Source organism: Pongo abelii, chromosome 11 (genome assembly GCF_028885655.2).
Source record: "Pongo abelii isolate AG06213 chromosome 11, NHGRI_mPonAbe1-v2.0_pri, whole genome shotgun sequence".
Taxonomy (NCBI): Eukaryota; Metazoa; Chordata; class Mammalia; order Primates; family Hominidae; genus Pongo; species Pongo abelii.
The window spans coordinates 101,359,086-101,378,248 of NC_071996.2; the positions used below are offsets into that span (position 1 = coordinate 101,359,086).

At 34.9% G+C, this 19,163-nt stretch overlaps 1 long non-coding RNA gene across 1 annotated transcript in view; it reads right to left on the bottom strand.

The window, feature by feature from the left end:
• Positions 1-19,163, bottom strand: part of LOC100938188 (uncharacterized) — a 75,974-nt gene that overhangs the window by 36,971 nt on the left and 19,840 nt on the right. The window lies entirely within an intron of this gene.

Here is a 19,163-nt window from a genome sequence, read left to right on the forward strand (position 1 = left end):
CCTCATGCTGTGAAAGTGGAAAAGTTAGCTAGGATTTTCTTCATAAGAATTTTACAATAGGATGAGAATGTAACAAACCTTGAATAGAACGTCTCTTCTTGATTTCAATAAGCTGTATTTGTGAGAAGCATAATAATGTCTTCATCTGCTGGAAAGATATGTTCAAATGTAATGGCATAATGACTCTTGAATTTGACTATGAAGATAGAAAAATCTATTATAGTGGTGTCATGCCCTGATGGTAAGGCTCTGTCTCTAGACACGTTCATTACCTGCATCTGTGACCAACCTATTAGACAAAAGGAGATTTTTAGAAGTTTTAACTTGATGAGCGGGATAGTGAGTGTTCTTTTACAGATTTTTTTTTTTTTTTTGTGAGGAGTGGAAGGCAGTCGATGATTTCCAGCTAAAGCAACTTGAGGTTCTTAGAGATGGGTACTTTACAACTGTGTTGTCCTAGATGAGTCCTTTGAGAAGGAGCAAAGCAAGGAGGATGCTGGTCTGCTCTAAAGATAGGTTTGCAAATAGAGATAACCTATTAACTCACGTTGGAGGTGCCAAACACTATGATTTTAATGGCTCTTGGCATGGAAATTTAAGAAGCTCTGTGGCCAAAGAGCTTTACAAATGCCACTATGGGTGCTGATCAATACTAGTGCTTTTAAAATGACAGTTTGTGCTTTTTCTCCTAGAGAGAAGAGTTGCATCTGATTCAGTGTCATCTGGGGGTAGGGCGAAGGAGGCAGCTTTTTGCCTAGAAGAACTTTTCAGATAGACATAGAGAGAATTTGGATGAAACAATTATTAGTATTGCCTAAGATACAGGGTGACAGACTATTTCTGAACATAAGCCCCAGAGGGCTCCTGTGCCCCCACACTGAAGTTCTTGTTCTGATGATGCCATTTACTCTTTTGTGGGGAAGCTTGAGCTTTAAGAGCAAAACATAACTGTACCTTCTTGTCTTGCTTTAGACGAAACTTCAGGACATATTAATATCAGAGGCTGTTTAAACAGAGCAATAAAACAACACACTACTTTAACTAAACCCAGCTTGCAGGCTAATTTTAAGGCAGCCGGGTTGGAGGAAGCCCATGCATTAATTTACTCTAATAGCAATGGGGGAAAGGAGGGGAAAGAGGTTGAAAGGCATTGTTAGAAAAAAAAAAAAAAAAAGAAAACCAAGAACTCGTGCTCCATTTCTTTCTGTCTTTTTTTTGGGTGTTTAACACTTGTACAATTTGGTCAAATTATGGGCAGGACAGCAAGAGAAGCTAGTCAGTTTTAAAAGACAGAGAGCGTGTGAGAGAGGACATGATTACTTTGCTGAAACTCCACTTTTTTTTTTCTTCCAAAAGAGACAAAGGGAAGTACTTAAGAACCAATAGTGATGGCAAGGAAGCAATCATTGAGTTGCAGGATACCTTTGTCTCTAGGGGCATGCAGTAATTTTTCCATGTCTGCCACTGAGTGTCAAACCTTTTCTTTTCTTTTTCTTTCTATTCTGGATGGCCCAAACTGATTATCTAAAATAGAAAATTAGCACACAATGGGTTTACTCTGCGATACCCCTTATGCAACTAATGGCAAAGCTTGTTAATTGGTTGTAAATGCCAGCAGGTTGCCAGGATAATACTTCAGAAATAAGCGGGTATTCTGATAATTACAGCAATCTTCATCTATAAAAGCTTAAGTAGATGAAGTAGTGGCTGGCTTAAAACCAAGATTTATCCCGCTGCACTCACATTAAAAGAAAAAATAAGATGAAAACAATAATGTAACAAAACAATTATATAGCAGGAAGCTTTGTAGGTTTTAGAGATTGTGAAAACTCAGAAAGTAAAACAGTGCTGTAATAACCAGTTATGGAAAAATAGGCCATTTACATTTGTGTATAATTAAATAGTAGGCTATGCAATTTCACTTTTTAAAGTAAACTGCCTTTTCCTTTTTTATAGGGCAACGTAGCCATAATTGCTGCATTAAAGCTTTAATGAAAGAAAAAAGCAGCAGATCAAGATGACATGTAACGTCTACATTTGTATCGTGGCGCTTTGCTTGTTTAGTAATGGGAAGCTACTGAGATTAAAATTGCAGAATTCTTCATAGTTTGTTCTAAAATTGCTATAGGAAGATCATTCAGGGTCTAAAATATACACAATTTATTTTTCCACCTTCAATCTGCAAGAATTTAATGGCTTTCATAACTAGTAGGTGGTTGGAGATATGTTTTATATTAGAGAGAGAAATACTTCAGATCATAAAAATTATCAAAAGTGAATAGATCATCAGAATTTAAACCTTAAGGGACTTCCTTAGTACATTAGAATATTGTGCCACATGTTATATTATAGTTAGTGTTTAAGTTGGTGCAGTATAAGGAGTTTTCTTATTCAAAATATCAACAGGTTGGTTTATAACATATATCCTTTATATTTTGCAGTTTCTTTATCACTTCATTAACATTAGGAACTGGTGCAAAAGCCAGTCAATTCACATAGAAGAAGGTAATGTTCTGGTAAGCTGTTAATTGGCATGTGAGCTGATTTATTTTATTATACATATTTTTAAAGCAGTAGTCTCTCCTGTGAGCATCTTTCTCATAAGTTAGATATATTCTTCAGGTGTTATGCTCCGTATAGGTTGACTATGTTTTCTGTAAACCATCCCTGGCAAATAATGTAAGCAGAGATTGGAAACCTTCATTATATGTTACAGTACTGAGCACAGGGTATGAAAACATGCTAAAAACACACCAGGCAAAAGAGACAGCAGAATACCAAGGATATTAATGCCAGTGGCAGGAGAGAGAGCCTTTCTTTTTTTTTTCACATTTATATAAAACCTACATGATCTTATTCTTCCTTTTGTAAAGAGAAGAATGCAAAAACGACTACTTGTAAAAGAGAACCTAAGAATGGACACTATAATATAAAGGCCTAGAATTCTGGCTTTTTGGGTTTTCACTTTAAGAAAGTGACTCAATTGCTCCAGGATTTTGTTTTGGTGTTGGTTTCTCACAGGGCTGATGAAAGGCATCTTTATCTATGTGCAGTTCTTCTGGTATGAAAAACTTTAAATACATAGCCTCCTGGAGTGACTGGCTTCCTCACAGTAATCAGAATATGGCACTGGCATCCTGGCTGGAAGCGCGGGTAAGCAGAGCTCGGAAGGGCCGTGGCACCCAGGAAACAGAGCAAGTGCCAGGCAGAGCAGCCTGGGTTGGGATGGGAATGTCACCATCTCACAAAGAGCATCTGCAGCCACTTTTTGTGAGAATACTACCTGAAAAGGAGGCAAGGCGAGGGGAAAGGAAAAAGAAGGGTTTTTAGAATACATGTGGAAGAAGGGATACCCTTCTACCCCAAAGTCCATCGGGTAAAAGAAGTGAGCCCGTTACCTGTGCTTGGCTGCCTCCTTCATCCTGTGCAGACTCGATGTGAGAGGACTGGCCCCGTACCCTCCCCAACCAGTAATTCATGTCTCTTCATGGCTGGCAGTTGTTACAGCACTTAAGATGGGCACATAAGGCATTTTGTTTTAGGCGAACTGAATTAAGATGTTTTCTTTAATCTACATCTTTACATGTGATTTGAACAAGCAGAGAAAATAGCAGAGAGAGCACTTCTTTCCAACTAGCTTGAAACTGGCAGTTTTTTTTTTTGGGAACTGGGTAGGTGGGGGGCAGGAGGTAAGCTTGCAAAGGAAGAAAAACTAAACAAATAAAGCAAACTATTCAGAATTAGAAATAGTAGGGGCAGGGGAGGAGCAGGAGAGGGGAGTGGGAGGCATAAGAATCCAGGACTGTCTTTTCTTTGACTACCTGAGACCTTGGACACAACTACCTGTATATGTTGAAATTTTATTGACAGGCTTGGTAAGGCAGGCATCATAAAATGGATCATCTCTACATTTATGGAGAGAAAACTTTTTGAAAAGATAAAAAAAAATCTTTAACAAATCAAACAAAAGCAAGGGCACATAAGATAATTTTTTTTGCCAATGTAAGAACTTGTGGAAATTATGCATCTAATATATTTTTACAGTTTTTGAAGGAAGGAAAGTCATTTCTCTTAAGTCTGTTTTGTGGCTGGCCTAAATTCTGTATTATTCTTAATGGTAGGGCATAGTTTTCCCCAGGGTAATGAAATGCCCATATGACTTTCCTGAAAGACAAATAAAAATAAACTAGGTAGAGAATGCTGTGCTTTACAGTTTTGTCTTTCATATACATGGTGAATATTATCTTTTTCTTGGATGCTTTAATACTATCTTGGTTTAACTTACTAATTCTTGAAGGGCCATTCAAAATCTCTGACATTTTTGACATCTTTGAGAATTGTTCAATATATGAGCCATGTATATAACTCGATCAACTTCTATTTGAACTTTTTTATGCTACCAGCATATTTTTTTTTCTGTCACTTATGCTTTGGTGAAGTACACATTGCACAGAATAGGTATTTGAGAAATATTTCTGAATGAATTATTTTTAACTCAAGAGTGGCATGTTTGTGCTGCTTTTCAGGGTTTTAATGATGAACATATTAAATTGATAAGCATTTTTAAGACATATTTCCAAGTCAGTTTGAGGGGTTAGTACTTAAAAGGCAAAGTTCTTTGGCTAGAATTTTTTCCTAGGAGAGGAGCATACTCTACGTGCATACAGAAAGTATAGTATGCCATCCTGATAGCATTTCTTGTGAATCGTGTGTTCATCCTAACAGTGAACATTTTCTCTGTTTCTGTGTCAGTTGTCACTAATCAGTTATACATCTGATGTGCAGATCCATCAGGGAATAGAATTTAAGTCATTTTGGCTTTAGCACATATGATATGCTTGTACAGGAGTTTACCAAAGCCCCTTTTGATACATTTTCAGAAGGGGGACGTGCATATGTTATGGTACCTCTACAGCAGCACTGACTGAACTAGCTGACAAGTGACAGGAGGGTTTTTTCCCTCTTTGGTATTTCATGAAAGTGTGCACAAATCATAACAAGTTGCCTCTCTTTCAATAAGACAGGGAACATTTCCCTTAAAGCACACATGGCTATATGGTGTGTTTGTGTACATGAAAATTCATGCTGCTATCAATTTTAATTTTGCCATTTTTGTTGTTTTTAAATTTCAGGTTTGAAGTTTTTGAAGAGGCTTAAACAATCACTTTCAATTTTGTCTTGACTGATTTTTGAAGAACTCTACCAAAGCCTTAATGGAAAACTAAAGTTCTTCACCACTGAGAAGAAAAGCTTGGTAAATAGTAGACACCTACCGTATGTCAGAGAGTCCCATGTTAGATGATACAAAGCAGGCCATGGCTCACAATAATCTGTCTGAATTTTGACCCATGCTTTAAAGCAGTATTAACAGCAGCAACAATAAAAATAAAAACACTTGCCTTGCTGTTTCTTCACTGGGTGCAGGGTACTAATTATAGGAAATTTTGTGATAACTATCACAGTAGCATCTCCAGTTTAATGCAAGTAAAGCAGACTGGAGAGGAAGTGGGTTTTGAAGTCAGCAAGATCTGGGTTCAAATCCAGCCTTTAGTACTTATGAGCTGTATTTTTGCCCTGGGTCTCAGGATCCTCTAAAATAAGGATCCTGTTGTGAGGGACCAATGCTTAAATCACCTACTATATTATTTGGCACACAAGAGATGCTTAAAAAACTTTATTCTTTTGAGCTCACTGCTCATTCCTGACCTCAGAATAGCAAGGGACTCCATATAATTGTTTCTAAGTAAGTGCCAATCTGTTTTTTCAGGTAAAGTAAGGTCTTTAGCAGATAGGTTTCTGGATTCATAGAAGCTGACATCTGAGATAAGTGCCAGTAAAATGATCTGCTCCAAATAACTAATTAACTACCATATTTGTTATACAGTCACGCACTACATAATGATGGACCGGTCATTGATGGATTGTATTTAAGAAGGTGGTCACGTAAGATTACAATAGAGCTGAAAAACCCTCACTACTTGGTGATGTCATATCTGTCATAACATTATAGTGCTATGTGTTACCTTTTCTGTCTTTAGATATGTTTAGATACACAAATACTTGCCATTGTATTACAATTGCCTGCAGTGTTCAGTATAGGAGTGTGCTATATAGGCTTGTAGCCCAGAAGCAATAGGCTAGACCATATAGTCTAGGTGTGTAGTAGGCTGTATTGTCTAGGTTTGTGTAAGTACACTCTATGATCTTCACACAATGACAAAATTGCCTAATGACACATTTCTCAGAACCTATCCTCATTATTATGCCATGCATAATTATTGTGTATATATATATATTCATATATACAGACACACTATATATATACACACACACACACATATATATATATATTCCTTTTTTCCTGGTCAGCAAATACATATGTATACATGTATATGTATATGTATGTGTGTGTATACATACACATATATATACATATATACACACACACACACACACACACACACACACACACATATAAATATATTTTTTTGAGATAGAATTTCACTCTTTCGCCCAAACTGGAGTTCAGTGGCATGATCTCAGCTCACTGCAACCTCCGCCTTCCAGTTTCAAGCGATTCTTCTGCCTCAGCCTCCTGAGTAGCTGGGATTACAGGAACGCGCCACCACCCCTGGCTATTTTTTGTATTTTTAGTAGAGACAGGATTTCACCACGTTAGCCAGGCTGGTCTCAAACTCTTGACCTAGTGATCCACCCACCTCAGCCTCCCAAAGTGCTGGGATTACAGGCGTGAGCCACCATGCCCGGCCCCACAAATGTATTTTAGAGTTACTCAACCTTTCTATAATTATCTGAGACAGTTAGATGTACACAAACACCAGATGATACCTTTCAACTACCTGTGGATTTTTCCTTGAATGAAGAGACAATCTTTTAAAATCATGGAATTCAGGGTACTAAAGGAGGAAAACAAAGAAAGAATTAACATGAATTCATTCTCATGTAATGAATCCATTACTAATCTCACGGTTGTGACTTCGAATGGAGTGCAGAAATGGCTCTTGTGTCTGTGACATGGTCCTGCAGACACCACTGCATGACAAGAGGGACATTAGAAGTTGAGCTATTATTTCTGAAGAAAAGACTGTTTGTACCTGCATCAGGACCACATAGCATGTGATGATGATTTCCTGTCCCGACTAAAACCAGAGCAGTGTTACTGGGCCTACCAAACGCACTTGTGTAGACTTTACAGGAATGTCCCTACTGCGAAATAATTTGTGGTGTCTGTTCCTGCATTAGTATCTTTTTCTCTCTCTCCCTTCATACCTTTTCTGCTGCTCACCTCTGAGCACGATTAGTGTGAATCTGAGTTTTTGAGATCCTGTGGAAGAGTGTTCTTCTTTTTTCTTTAGATATGAAGTGGCTTCTTTTTCTGTTTATGTCTTCATGTGAACATTCTGGATGGTAAGAATGACAGATTATTGGCTCAGTCACAATTTGCCTTACACATAACCTCACTGCCAATTTTATTAAAAAAAAGATGTCTTCCTTCATGGAAGAAATAAGCATAACTTTGTTGTGGTTTTAAAAAAAACACCCCAAAAAACTGTTTTGTGAACCAAAGTCTTTCATAAAAGCAGATACACTTGACTTCTATTTGAGGCCCAGATACTGGACACAGGGGCCTTATTTAACCTACTTCTTACTCTACCCTCTCATGCTGTAACCATCATTTCAGATTATTTCAGGTTGATCTCTAATTTAATGAGAGGTTAGAGCTCTTTTGAGGCTAATAGTAGAGAGAGCTCTTTTGAGGCAAAGTAATATTAATAACCATCATCATCTTACTTGGTGCTTTTTACTTTCATCTTCTAGGCTGAGTTATGTTAGAGGATGTTACTCGAGGAGATAATTCTGCACACTTAATTTGTTCATACATTATTTCAACCTCAACAGGTTTAATTAATGCAAACTTGTTCCACCTTTTTTTTTCCCAATTATTCTGAATGAGGATAATTAGTAATTTGCTAAGACCTCAGAGAACACAGTAGAAAAATAAAAAAACTTCAGGTGATTTGATCTCATTCTTGTGCCTGTTTAATGTAAATCTATTGAGAATATTTTTTGAAATCACAAAGTACAGTTGAATAAAGAAGAAATGTCAGTTAAATTTCTGTATTTAGAGAGAAAACCAAATAACTAGTTTATCCATGATTAATAGTGGATAGGCAGAATAATAATTAGTTATTTTGTGGTATATGTTTCTTCTTCAGAGGTTAATTTGATTTAGATAGAGAGATGATGTTAACATTCTTTAATAGATTTTAGATTCCCTAGGGTAAATTTTACTTTATTGTGTACTTAATAAGACTTTTTCAGTGGTGACAGTGTGTAATCCAAAAGACTGCAGTATTTTAAGTGTAAGTGACTGCTTCACAGTATGATTTAGGATTTTATTCTAGTTCTCTTACATCCATGCAGAAGCTTGAACTAAAAATTTCATTTTCAAATATTTGAAGACTTTTTTTCTTTTCTAAAGAGACAACCATCTTGAAGATAATAAGAAAAGGTATTAAAAAGTATTATTCTGGTTTATATTGCATTAAAGAAAGCATATTTGATATTACAGACTTTATAGAGTTTGTGTTTTTGTGTAGTTTTAGGCCCTGCTTTGTTAGGACACTTTAGGAATAGTGTAAGGGGGTATTTAGGATGAAAGGGATGAAAGAGGCATTTAGCTTTAGAAGGCAGTCATTGTACCTACCTTGTAAATTACCACATTTTTCATCTTGGGTATGCATTGAGAAGTTAATATGCTTCTGTCACTCATACAAATAATATTAAAACCATTGTGTCTCTGGAGATTTTTATGGCTTACTTATAAAATGCAATGGATTATTTCGGAGGACACAGCATGCAGTACGGGCCGACATGCATTAGAAGGATACACAGAAGATCTATGAAAACATAGTGTTCTGCTCAAGGATATAAAGAGTGTCAGATATACAGTAGTTAACTCTGCTGGGTGGTGTGTCTCTTTAAGACACTAAAGCCTTTAAGAGGTTGGAGAGTTATGATGTCATTAATTAATAACTGACTCCATGCTAATCAATACAATAGGTACACACTGTAATGGCTTATAAGCATGGTAGCTTTTTAATGGCTCATGTATAAATGTTAATTGATTTAAAACAAAGGGAAATTTCTGTCTATTGGATCAATAGTTTATGGATTATGACTACCTTTTTAGTTTGAGATTGCTAAAGAATGCTCCTTCCTTACTCCTTCCATTCTCTGGATTGTCTTTCTATGTTTTTTTAATCAGGAATGCCTGCAAAGAAGATACATTAGACCAATTATTGGTACTGGAATCCAGTAACACTTGTAAAGCCCCAAAGGCTTCTACAAGATGCCACACTAGGGCTTCATGGTAGATTTGTACAATACGGAATATATAGGAGTCTGTGGAAAGTTCAGCGTTTACTCCTTTCATACTATTGCATTTTTATGCAAAAGATGTGTTATATAAATATGAACCCCTTGATTTATTATCAACAATTTTCTGTTTGGATTTTTTATGCTTAATGCGTGTAAAGAGATAAATAATGAATGTGTTATCTGCCAACATAAATGACCTAAAAGATAAGTCCATGTTATTTAGTCTAACATCTAAATTAAGAATCAAATACATTTAGGATAGATTTAATACCAAAAAAAAAAAGAACTGGCAGATAAAATTTTACCTAGGAAACTCCTATTGGCAAACACAGGAGTTGCTTATAACAGATATTATGAAGACTTAGGAGCCGATTATTGTAATATAGTTTTGTGCTTAATAGAAAAGGGGTATGCAGTTAATTCTTTATCATTCCATACGGTAGTTCTCACTTCATCTCCTCCTTCAACTGCCATGCTAGCATTTTTTTTTTCTGTTTTATTGCTCCATTCTTGAAGGTCTGCTTTGGAATGGGGCCAGTTATCTTTTTTCATTTAGGCAAATTTTACATGAAAATACTAATTTTATATTTGAAGAAACTGATGGCTTAGGAATAGTATCCTTGTCAGCTTTTATATGAATGTGTATGAAGTTTAAAAAGCCAAATGGTATTATAAGAGGTCTTGTGAAAAAGAGCAGTCCCTTGCCTAGCAGACCTTGGACTCTTCCACAATTCGCCCTCCTCAGGGAAATGCTTTCAGTGCTTCTGATTGACTTTTTGTTTTCCTGATGTTTACCTCTGCATTTGAAAGAACTTGCTTATACTACAGACTGCTCATTTTTCAGTTTTATATATTGTCTACTGATTTCTTTATACAGAAGATAGGAATTTGACACCTTTGTACCTTCACCTTCTCAATAACCTTCTTAGAAAGTTTCTTTAACTGCAAACTTCTTAGAGAGTTAAGTGTTTATATTTATCTCCTTATTGTTAATCCTTACCCAGATTTTGTATAAATCTCCTCTTGGTATGTTCAAGCACTTCAGATAATCTGCCCAAGAATAGCAGGGAAAGTGAAACAAGAAATCTCTTTTTCTGTGTGTATGTGTGTGTGTGTGTATGTGTGTCTGGTTGGAGTGGGGGCAGGGGTATAATTTTAAGAGACACACAGAAAAGAACTAGTGAAGGAGACTGAGAAGGAACAGTCAAAGGTATTGCAGGAAGACCAGTAGTAAATGGAAGTCAAAGGAGAGAGCGTCAAGAAAGAGATGGTGAGTAAGTATCAAAAGCCACAGAGAAATGAACAAAGATGGTGACTAAAAACATCCATTAGCCAAGGCTGCCAGGGAATTGGGATCAGAAGCCTCAATGTCTTAAGAGACAATAGAAAATTTTAAGTTATTCATTTGAGAAACTTGGCTCTTAGGTAAATGAGACACAAGGCAGTTTAAAAATAGCTAGATGTCAATGAAAGACTGCATTCAAAATTTTTTGAGATGAAACAGACTTTAGAATACTTGTAGATGAAGGTATAAATTAGAAAATCTGAAGGTGACCAGAAGCCTCTTCCAACCATGCTTCTTTGAATAATTATATTATAGTTTAATGACATTTTCTCTATATAGTACCATATAATGTTTAAGTTATATTGTACCATATAATGTTTAAGTGAATGTTTAAGTGGCTGTAAAAGAGTTATCTTACCTTGTTTTCTCTCTCTCTCTTTTTCACACATACACACAAACACACACACACACACACACACACACTGAAAGCTAGCAATTTAGAGGTTTCAAGGGGGACATGTCCGCTTTACAGGTCAAAGCCAGGACACAAACATGGCCTCTACTCCTCGTTCAGAGCTCTCATTACCATCCTGCAGCTGGCCTCTGAATCACTTTTTATCTATCTTCTTTTGCCTCTTGGTTGATCTTTGCTGTTAAGAATTTCCTTTATTCTTACTGTTTTGGCAAGGCTTATCTGTCCGTCTGCCTGCTGCTTTTATTTCCTTCAAATCCACAGCTATATCATGTGTTGACTAACTTCATCACACCATAAAGCTGCTGTTACTATTAAATCATACACAGATCCAGACATTTTGCAATGGAAAGAAATTCCCTCCAGTTTCGTAACCTATTTTGAGGACATATTTTTGTTTGACTGTCACTAGAAACACCATTATCTTAAACAGCATGTGGACTTAGAGCCCTACATCAGGTTAGATGACAAAACCATTTTATGTAATTGGTGTTTAACATGGGTACTGATGGTCTTTTGGTGCTAAGCTCAACCTGAAAATCTCACTAGGAATATATTTGCTTCTCATTTCACTTTTTAGAAATGACTTTGGTCAACCAGAGCACGAAAGGTTAGTTTATAAACTAAGTAGTGGAAATCAGTGATGGTTTTTCAGTCATATAATTATTAATGAAAATACTTGGTGATGTGTAGGTTTCCGTGGCGCAGGGTGATACATTCTTTAATCACTCACTCATTCATTCAGTCAGCCCATGAAAATTTCCTGAGAGTTTACTATGTGCCAAGAACTACACCAAGTGTATTTCTGCCTTCAAGGAGGTCTTAGTCTTGTAAGAGAAAGAAAGGAAGCAGGAAGTTGGATTTTAGAAAAGCTTGGGAATTCACAAAAGGGCTTTGAGCAAGAGAGCCACATAATTCAATCAGTCTTTTAGAAACCCCAATCAGGAGGAAGGATTGGAAGGAAATAAGGATGGGGTCATAAGACCAGAAAGCCAGGTGAGAAATTGCTTGAGCTGGAGCTAACATTATGATGATGGGTGAATAGGAGGAAAGATGAGACAGACATTAAAATAGAATCACCTGAGCTTGATGACAAATTTGGAGGAGAGAGGGAAGCCTTGTGAATTATGATGGCTTCTCAGTAATACCTCTTGTGAATTCCTAGAATGAATGTGTTGGGATGTACTCTATGGTAATCTGAACAGCTGTTTTGTATACATAGAAGTATACACACACACACACACACACACACACACACACACACACATATATATATATTTTTTTGAGATGGAGTTTTGCTCTTGTTGCCCAGGCCTCAGTGCAGTGGCGCGATCTCGGCTCACTGCAACCTCCACCTCCCGGGTTCAAGAGATTCTCTTGCCTCAGCCTCCTGAGTAGCTGGGATTACAGGCGCACGCCACCACACCCAGCTAATTTTTTGTATTTTTAGTAGAGGTGGGGTTTCATCATGTTGGCCAGGGTGGTCTCGAACTCCTGACCTCAGGTGATCCACCCTCCTTGGCCTCCCAAAATGCAGGGATTACAGGTATGAGCCACCACGCCCGGCCTATCTAATGATATCTTTAGCATTGCTGGGTACCTAGATTAAAAAAAATCCTAAGCCTCCATCTGTATTTATGGCTGATGATTAACCATATGCAAATGCTGATGTAATTATGAAGTGAACTTTCTTGCTGTTCTGTGAAGAAGCAATGCTTTGAATGATCAGGCATGCTCTGCCCCATGTTTTGGAAATGTATGTAAAGGTATATTGACATATATATTGGGCACTTTCTTTCTTTATCCAGGTATAATATTTGATCCTACAAATTTGAAGTTTCTCATAAGTTATGACAATGTGAATATTTCAAACTCATAAAAAAGTTAAAAAAAAAACAAAAAAAAAACACCTCACTTTCTAAATTCTAAGTAATTGACCTTGGCATCCTGAAAACTGAACCAGACAATTATATTTTGTTTCTGCATCTTTGAGAATAGAATGACTTTTTAATTTCTTAAAGATAAAAGTATTTATACTTTTTGTTTGCAAACTTAATAAATGCTCATACAAGCAACAGAGAATTAAATTAGAGATATATAAAATGGAAAATGAAAAGTGCCTTACAATCTACCATAATCTCATTGCTAGAAACAGTAATTAAAGTTTAGGGTGTACCTTCCAGATATACAAACATACATATTTTTAATGGTACCAAATTATACATAGTTTTTCATAATCTGCCTTCCTTAATAGTGTGTCATGGTGTGTCATGGATATCCTTCTAATCAAATATATAGAGAGCTATTCTTCAATTGTGTTTTTGTTTTATGTATGTATAATTTATTTAGCCAGTCCCTTATTATTTTTCTCCTAAATTTTCAGCTGACAAATAATGTTGCTATGAATATCCTTTTACATATATCTTTGTATATTTTTCCATTTTTTCCCTTTGATACATTTCTGAAACAGAATCATTTAGTTAATGTGGCACATATTTTAAATTTTAATAGATATTTTCAAATTAACACCTAGAAGTTGTGCTATCAGCTAAATTTCAGAGTAAATCTTTTCACATACTGTTATCTACCTTGGTATAATAAACTTTTGATTTTTTTTTCTCTGTCAGAGAGGAAAATAAATTCTTGTGACTATGTTAATCTGAAATTCTTTTATTTTTAACGTAATACTGTGTATCTTATGTTTATTATCCTTTTAAATTTTCTCTTTTATAAATTACTTGTTAAAGTTCTTTGCTAATTTTTAAATTATGTTATTTATTATTTGTTTACTGATTATTAAAATCTCTTTGTATAGTGAAGTCAAACTTTTTCTTATCATTTATGATTTGGAGATTTGCTAAGACCTCCTCTCCCAAGATTATAAGCAGAGTAATTTTTAATTAAAAACAAAAAACTAGGGATAAAAGGTCAAGTGAAAAATAAAAAGTAATTAGGGATTTACTGACAAAAACATATGCAATTGGAACAGATTATAGAATGGTCTCTAGAGAAGGAGAAACTTGCTCAATTTCTGAACAAAATAGAAATCAGAACTGGAATATAAATTGGATGGGGCGAGTGACCTCTGTCTTGTTCACTGCTGTGTCCCCCCATAGCAGCACTCGGAACACAGAAGTTGCTCAATAATATTTTTGGAATTAATGAATGAATGCATACATCTAAGCTTATATATAAAAGAATACATGAAAATTTGAATTAATAAAGCTCTAAAAATCAGTATTACTTCTACAGTTACTGTAGAAGTAATAGGCAACACCACCATTACAAAGGCAACTTTACTTATCACTGTGGAACTGGTAATAGAAGGTTTCAAATCCCTTTTTTATTGAGGTATTGGTTGAAGATTCCCAATCTTCCTGTTTGTGAGGACATTAAATTTGTTTCTTTTATAAACTTAGTCTTAGAATAATATAACTCCTAAGGAGATTTAGAGAATTGGAAAATAATCAACACTATGCTATGGAGTCATGGAAAAACTGGGTTGGTCATTAGAATATTTATTATTTAGTGATTTATTCCCAAATGATGACAAAATTGTCTTCCTTTGGGCTTCTTGAACACATTTCAATATTTGACAAAAATGTAAAGTGCACTGGAAAAAGTATAGAAGTTTATCTAAAGAATTAACTTATTTTTAGAAAAGGCAGGTGAAAGAATAACATTGTTTTTATTTTAACCCATTGTTTTGTTATCTTAAGATTATTATACATATTTATGCTTAAATTTTGAATTCCAACTTATGAAAAAATACAGTTAACATTCCTTTTTTTGTTTGTTTTTCTGTTTTTCTGTTTCTGACTTTTCTTTAATGACAGAAAATAGCTTTTTATAGGCTGTGTTCTCTAGCATGTTTTCCCTGAAAGAATAATCTATTTTTATTAGTATAATGGCTAATTTTAATTCTATGTTACATAAACCCCTTTTACTTTATATGGTATTTTATATAGTAATGTTTATTTTCTATACAAACTCACTAGGATGTTTTATCTGTTTTATATCCTATTGAATTCTCCCTGAAACCGCACTAGTTTACAATAATTTTATTACTTTATTAATTAAACGTTTTCCAACAAGCTAGCTATGGCATTTCTTATCATCAAGGGTTCCATTAGTTTTTAATGGTGTGAGACAAAATTACCGTTTACCCACATGCAATTTAAGAAGCATCATTAACACAGGAAAAGCACCAGGTGGGATTTCTAATAGTTACTGTTTCTCATTTTTGTTTTTATTTAAAAGGAATCACTGGTTTTGAGTTTTTTGTTGCTATATTGCCAAATCTTCACTTGGATTTTATGATCAAGATAATTTAAAATAATGTTCTTCTATTTCCTTAGGCACTATTCAACAATATTTTACTTATGTGCACACAGCTTCAGTCTAGCACTTTTTTTCTACACAGTCGAGTGAGTGTTGTCTGCACAGACAACAGAACAAAGAGGGATCTTCATGAACCCCATCAGATAGTTCGGCCAAGGGTTTGGCAGTGCCAGTGGTTTGGCCATAAACTGTCTCTGTTTTCAGAGAAGTATGAACACCAGGACTGAAAAGATCCAGGGGTCCTGGAAACCAAAATAAACTCTAGGACTCTTGCAAAGTGGACACTTGTTAATTTTTTTCCCTCAGATCATATGAACTCTTTTCAAGGGTTCACATGTCATAGGTTAGATAATGCTTATCCTCTTGCAGACTGGAAAGTACTCATTCCTGTAAAATGAATATAAGAGAACCAAGCAGGAATATTCAGGCTGTGAAGTTTGTAATAACATAGATACTCTCAGAAGATTGGGGAAATACTGATATCTTGTAATTCAGTGTATTGTAAAACATACAGAACATAAGACAAACCCCAATTGCCTATAAACCCTCACTAAAAGAGGCTTATTCATTTAAGTCTTCAGAAAAATTTGTATCAGCCATTAACAAAAAAATAAAACAAAGCAAAACAAAACAAAATCCAGATTTGCAGGAAGGGGTGTTATAAATCTATTTTGGGCAATTATTTCAGCTTTTGCTTTTATTGGACAGTTACTGTTCTGGCATATAAAGGAATTGGGATAGGGAAGGAAAATCAGTTTCACAAAGTTAGGGTTTGGACAATACTTAAACTGTCGGACACAAAATAGAAAAATTTAGTAAAACTGACTAGTATTTCAAGATTTTTTCATGCAAGGGTAGGATATATTAAACAATAATTTATTCACTTGTCTCAGAAAAGGCAGATTAAAACGTCTTTAATCATCTCCTAGAAAATGTTCTGTAAATTGTATTATACCTGAATAATCTGCTGCAAAAAATGAAGGCAAACTGTTGACCTGATAATCTAGCCGTCATGTCTTTCCTTTCTTTCAAGTGGTTTGTAAATGAATGGATGGATATTTTGTATTTAGTACATTGCAGGGGAATGCTGTTTAATCTACTTTCAAATAGAGTGGTTTATTTTGAAAGATTTTTATGTGACAGTATTAAATATTAACTCAATTTAATAAATATTGATCATTTATTATAGGTTTGTTGTATAATAAGTATTATATATTGGTTAGTACACCACATTACATAAAAAATTTGTTTCATGACAAAGAGAATTGCTGTAATAAGGGAGTTTTAAGCAAAAAGTGAAGAGAAAAAATATGAATATAATAAAATCTTCTAAAAGTGGACATTTTGATACATAAGAAATAGTTTACTTTTTAAGAGTAAGATATTTTATATTAAGTCAAATCTGCACTTCCCTCTTATACCAATCTACATTTTTAGTTAATTTCTCTATAAATAAGTGTCTGTAAACAGAAAATACTCAAGCTTATTTATAACAGTATTGTATTTTTGGCTTTTTTTTTCCCTGCACAATGATCATATGGTAGATGGTTCTACTGTTAATACCATATATCAATTCTATATTTGTGTTGTCTACAAAAGGAAAAAAATCAAAGTAATCAATGAGCTTCTGGGTTTCATTTTCTCTGTAGTATTCCTCTATTTTGAATTTGACCTGCATCAGCTATTAAATTTTAAATGTGTCACTTTGTCCATCACTTTGAATGAGAAATGTTATTTGGATAAATTTCTTTCAGCATTGGTGTATAGGAAGAATTATTCTATTAATCCTTCTCTGGAACAATTATCACATAGTTTTGTTGGAGAAGTTGCATTTTATTTGGTTGGCACTTATGAACACTAGATTTCCAGGGATCTAGTAAAACATTTTTGATGCTGCTGGATTCCTGGTGTTTGTTCTATCTCTATTCAGTATGCTTTTATCGTGCTCGAAGCTGACAGAAAATTGCTATAGCCAATCACCAAAAAGTGCTTTTTTTAATGATGTTTTATTTTCATTGCTCAACATTAACATAATGAAATTTCAGATTTTTTCTATTAAAACAATGCAATATATGTAAAGTGTCATGATGAATGACGATTTCTTCTGATATACATTTTGGTGCCTGTAAAATAAAGACTGACATTAGAGTTTCCTGGATTATACACTCTCCAATTTTATTTCGAGGCTTTAGGAAAAGAAAACACATGCTATACATGCACACACATACACACAAACACACACACGTCTGTTTAAATAGTATTCCTCACCAAAGGAAAAGTAATAAAAATTACTTTTTAGTGCATTGTTTTTTCTATCATTCAACATCTATTAAACTTCCATTGCCAGAAAAAAAAATCTAGGCCTTACTATTTTGAATTGATATCTTCCACAGAATGGGATGCCTACAATATGTGATTTTATGTCTTTGTAGATTCTCAAAGGTGGTACACTTGGTATGGGATTTTTTGGAAGCAATAACCCATTAATAAAATGCTTTAATTTTATTTTGTATGGATAGCATAAGGTTGGTGTACTATAAACAATTTTTTGAGTTTACCTATGATGGGCTTTAAATGCTTTTTTTTTGAATCATTTTTAATAAGATGACACGTAAATTAAGATATAATAATGGTTATATGATTAGGCAGGAAGAGGTGTGTCATTAAAGTTTAAAATTAGAATCCAAACTTTATGGAATGAAACTTTGAGACAAATAAGTGGTAGATGTCAAAGAAAAGAGGCAGAAGAGTTAGAGGGATGAGGACCTTCAACTTTTGCTGTTATGTTGCACATCCCTTGTTTTCTGTATGCACAGTTCAGGAACGTGATTATACACTTTCCAGAGCAGGGCATATTCAAGAGGAGGAAAAATCAAAGTGGTTTAGATGGAAATGGCTTTGAAATGAGACACCTCTTGTTTCTAATCTTGTCTCCAATATCTCTAAGTGACCTTTGGCAAGTCATTTCACCTCTCAGACTTGGTTAACTTTATTAATCTGCAAACAGAAAAACAGGGTTCGATTGTTGTAAGGTTCAAACGGGACAAAACAACAATAATTCTTGCCACAGGGATGGGCACACAGTGCTAGTCAATGAATGGCTACTATTTCATAAGGCATGTTTGTAGCTCCAACTCCCAGGAAAAACATAGTGATCAATTAGGTGACTTGGTTGGTGACATTTATTTATTTATTGAATTCAATTACAGAACCAGAATTTTGATAATTACATCTATTATTCTTGGAAATAACAGCTGGCATTTATTGAGTATTTACTATGTGCCTGGCATGGTGCTAAGCATGTGTGCCTTGATGCGCCTGGTACACATGGACACACACACACACAAAACTTACACAAAACACGCACACACACTCTTACATCTATAATCTAATTTTATTCTCTCCTAACATCTATTATGTAGCTACAACTTTATGACTATGTTAAAGTTGAGGAAATGCAGGCCAGAGAGATTAAGTCTCTTATCCAACATCTGATAAAAGTAGGATTCAAATCCAGGTAGTCCCAGAGTCCACATATTTAACATGAGGAAAAAGTGCAGACTGAATGTTAAATAAACACAAATAATTCATTTCAGCGATGAGTCAACAAGAAGTTTACAGCACTGAGAAAGACGAGTCAACAACAGAAGGAAAAAAATCCAG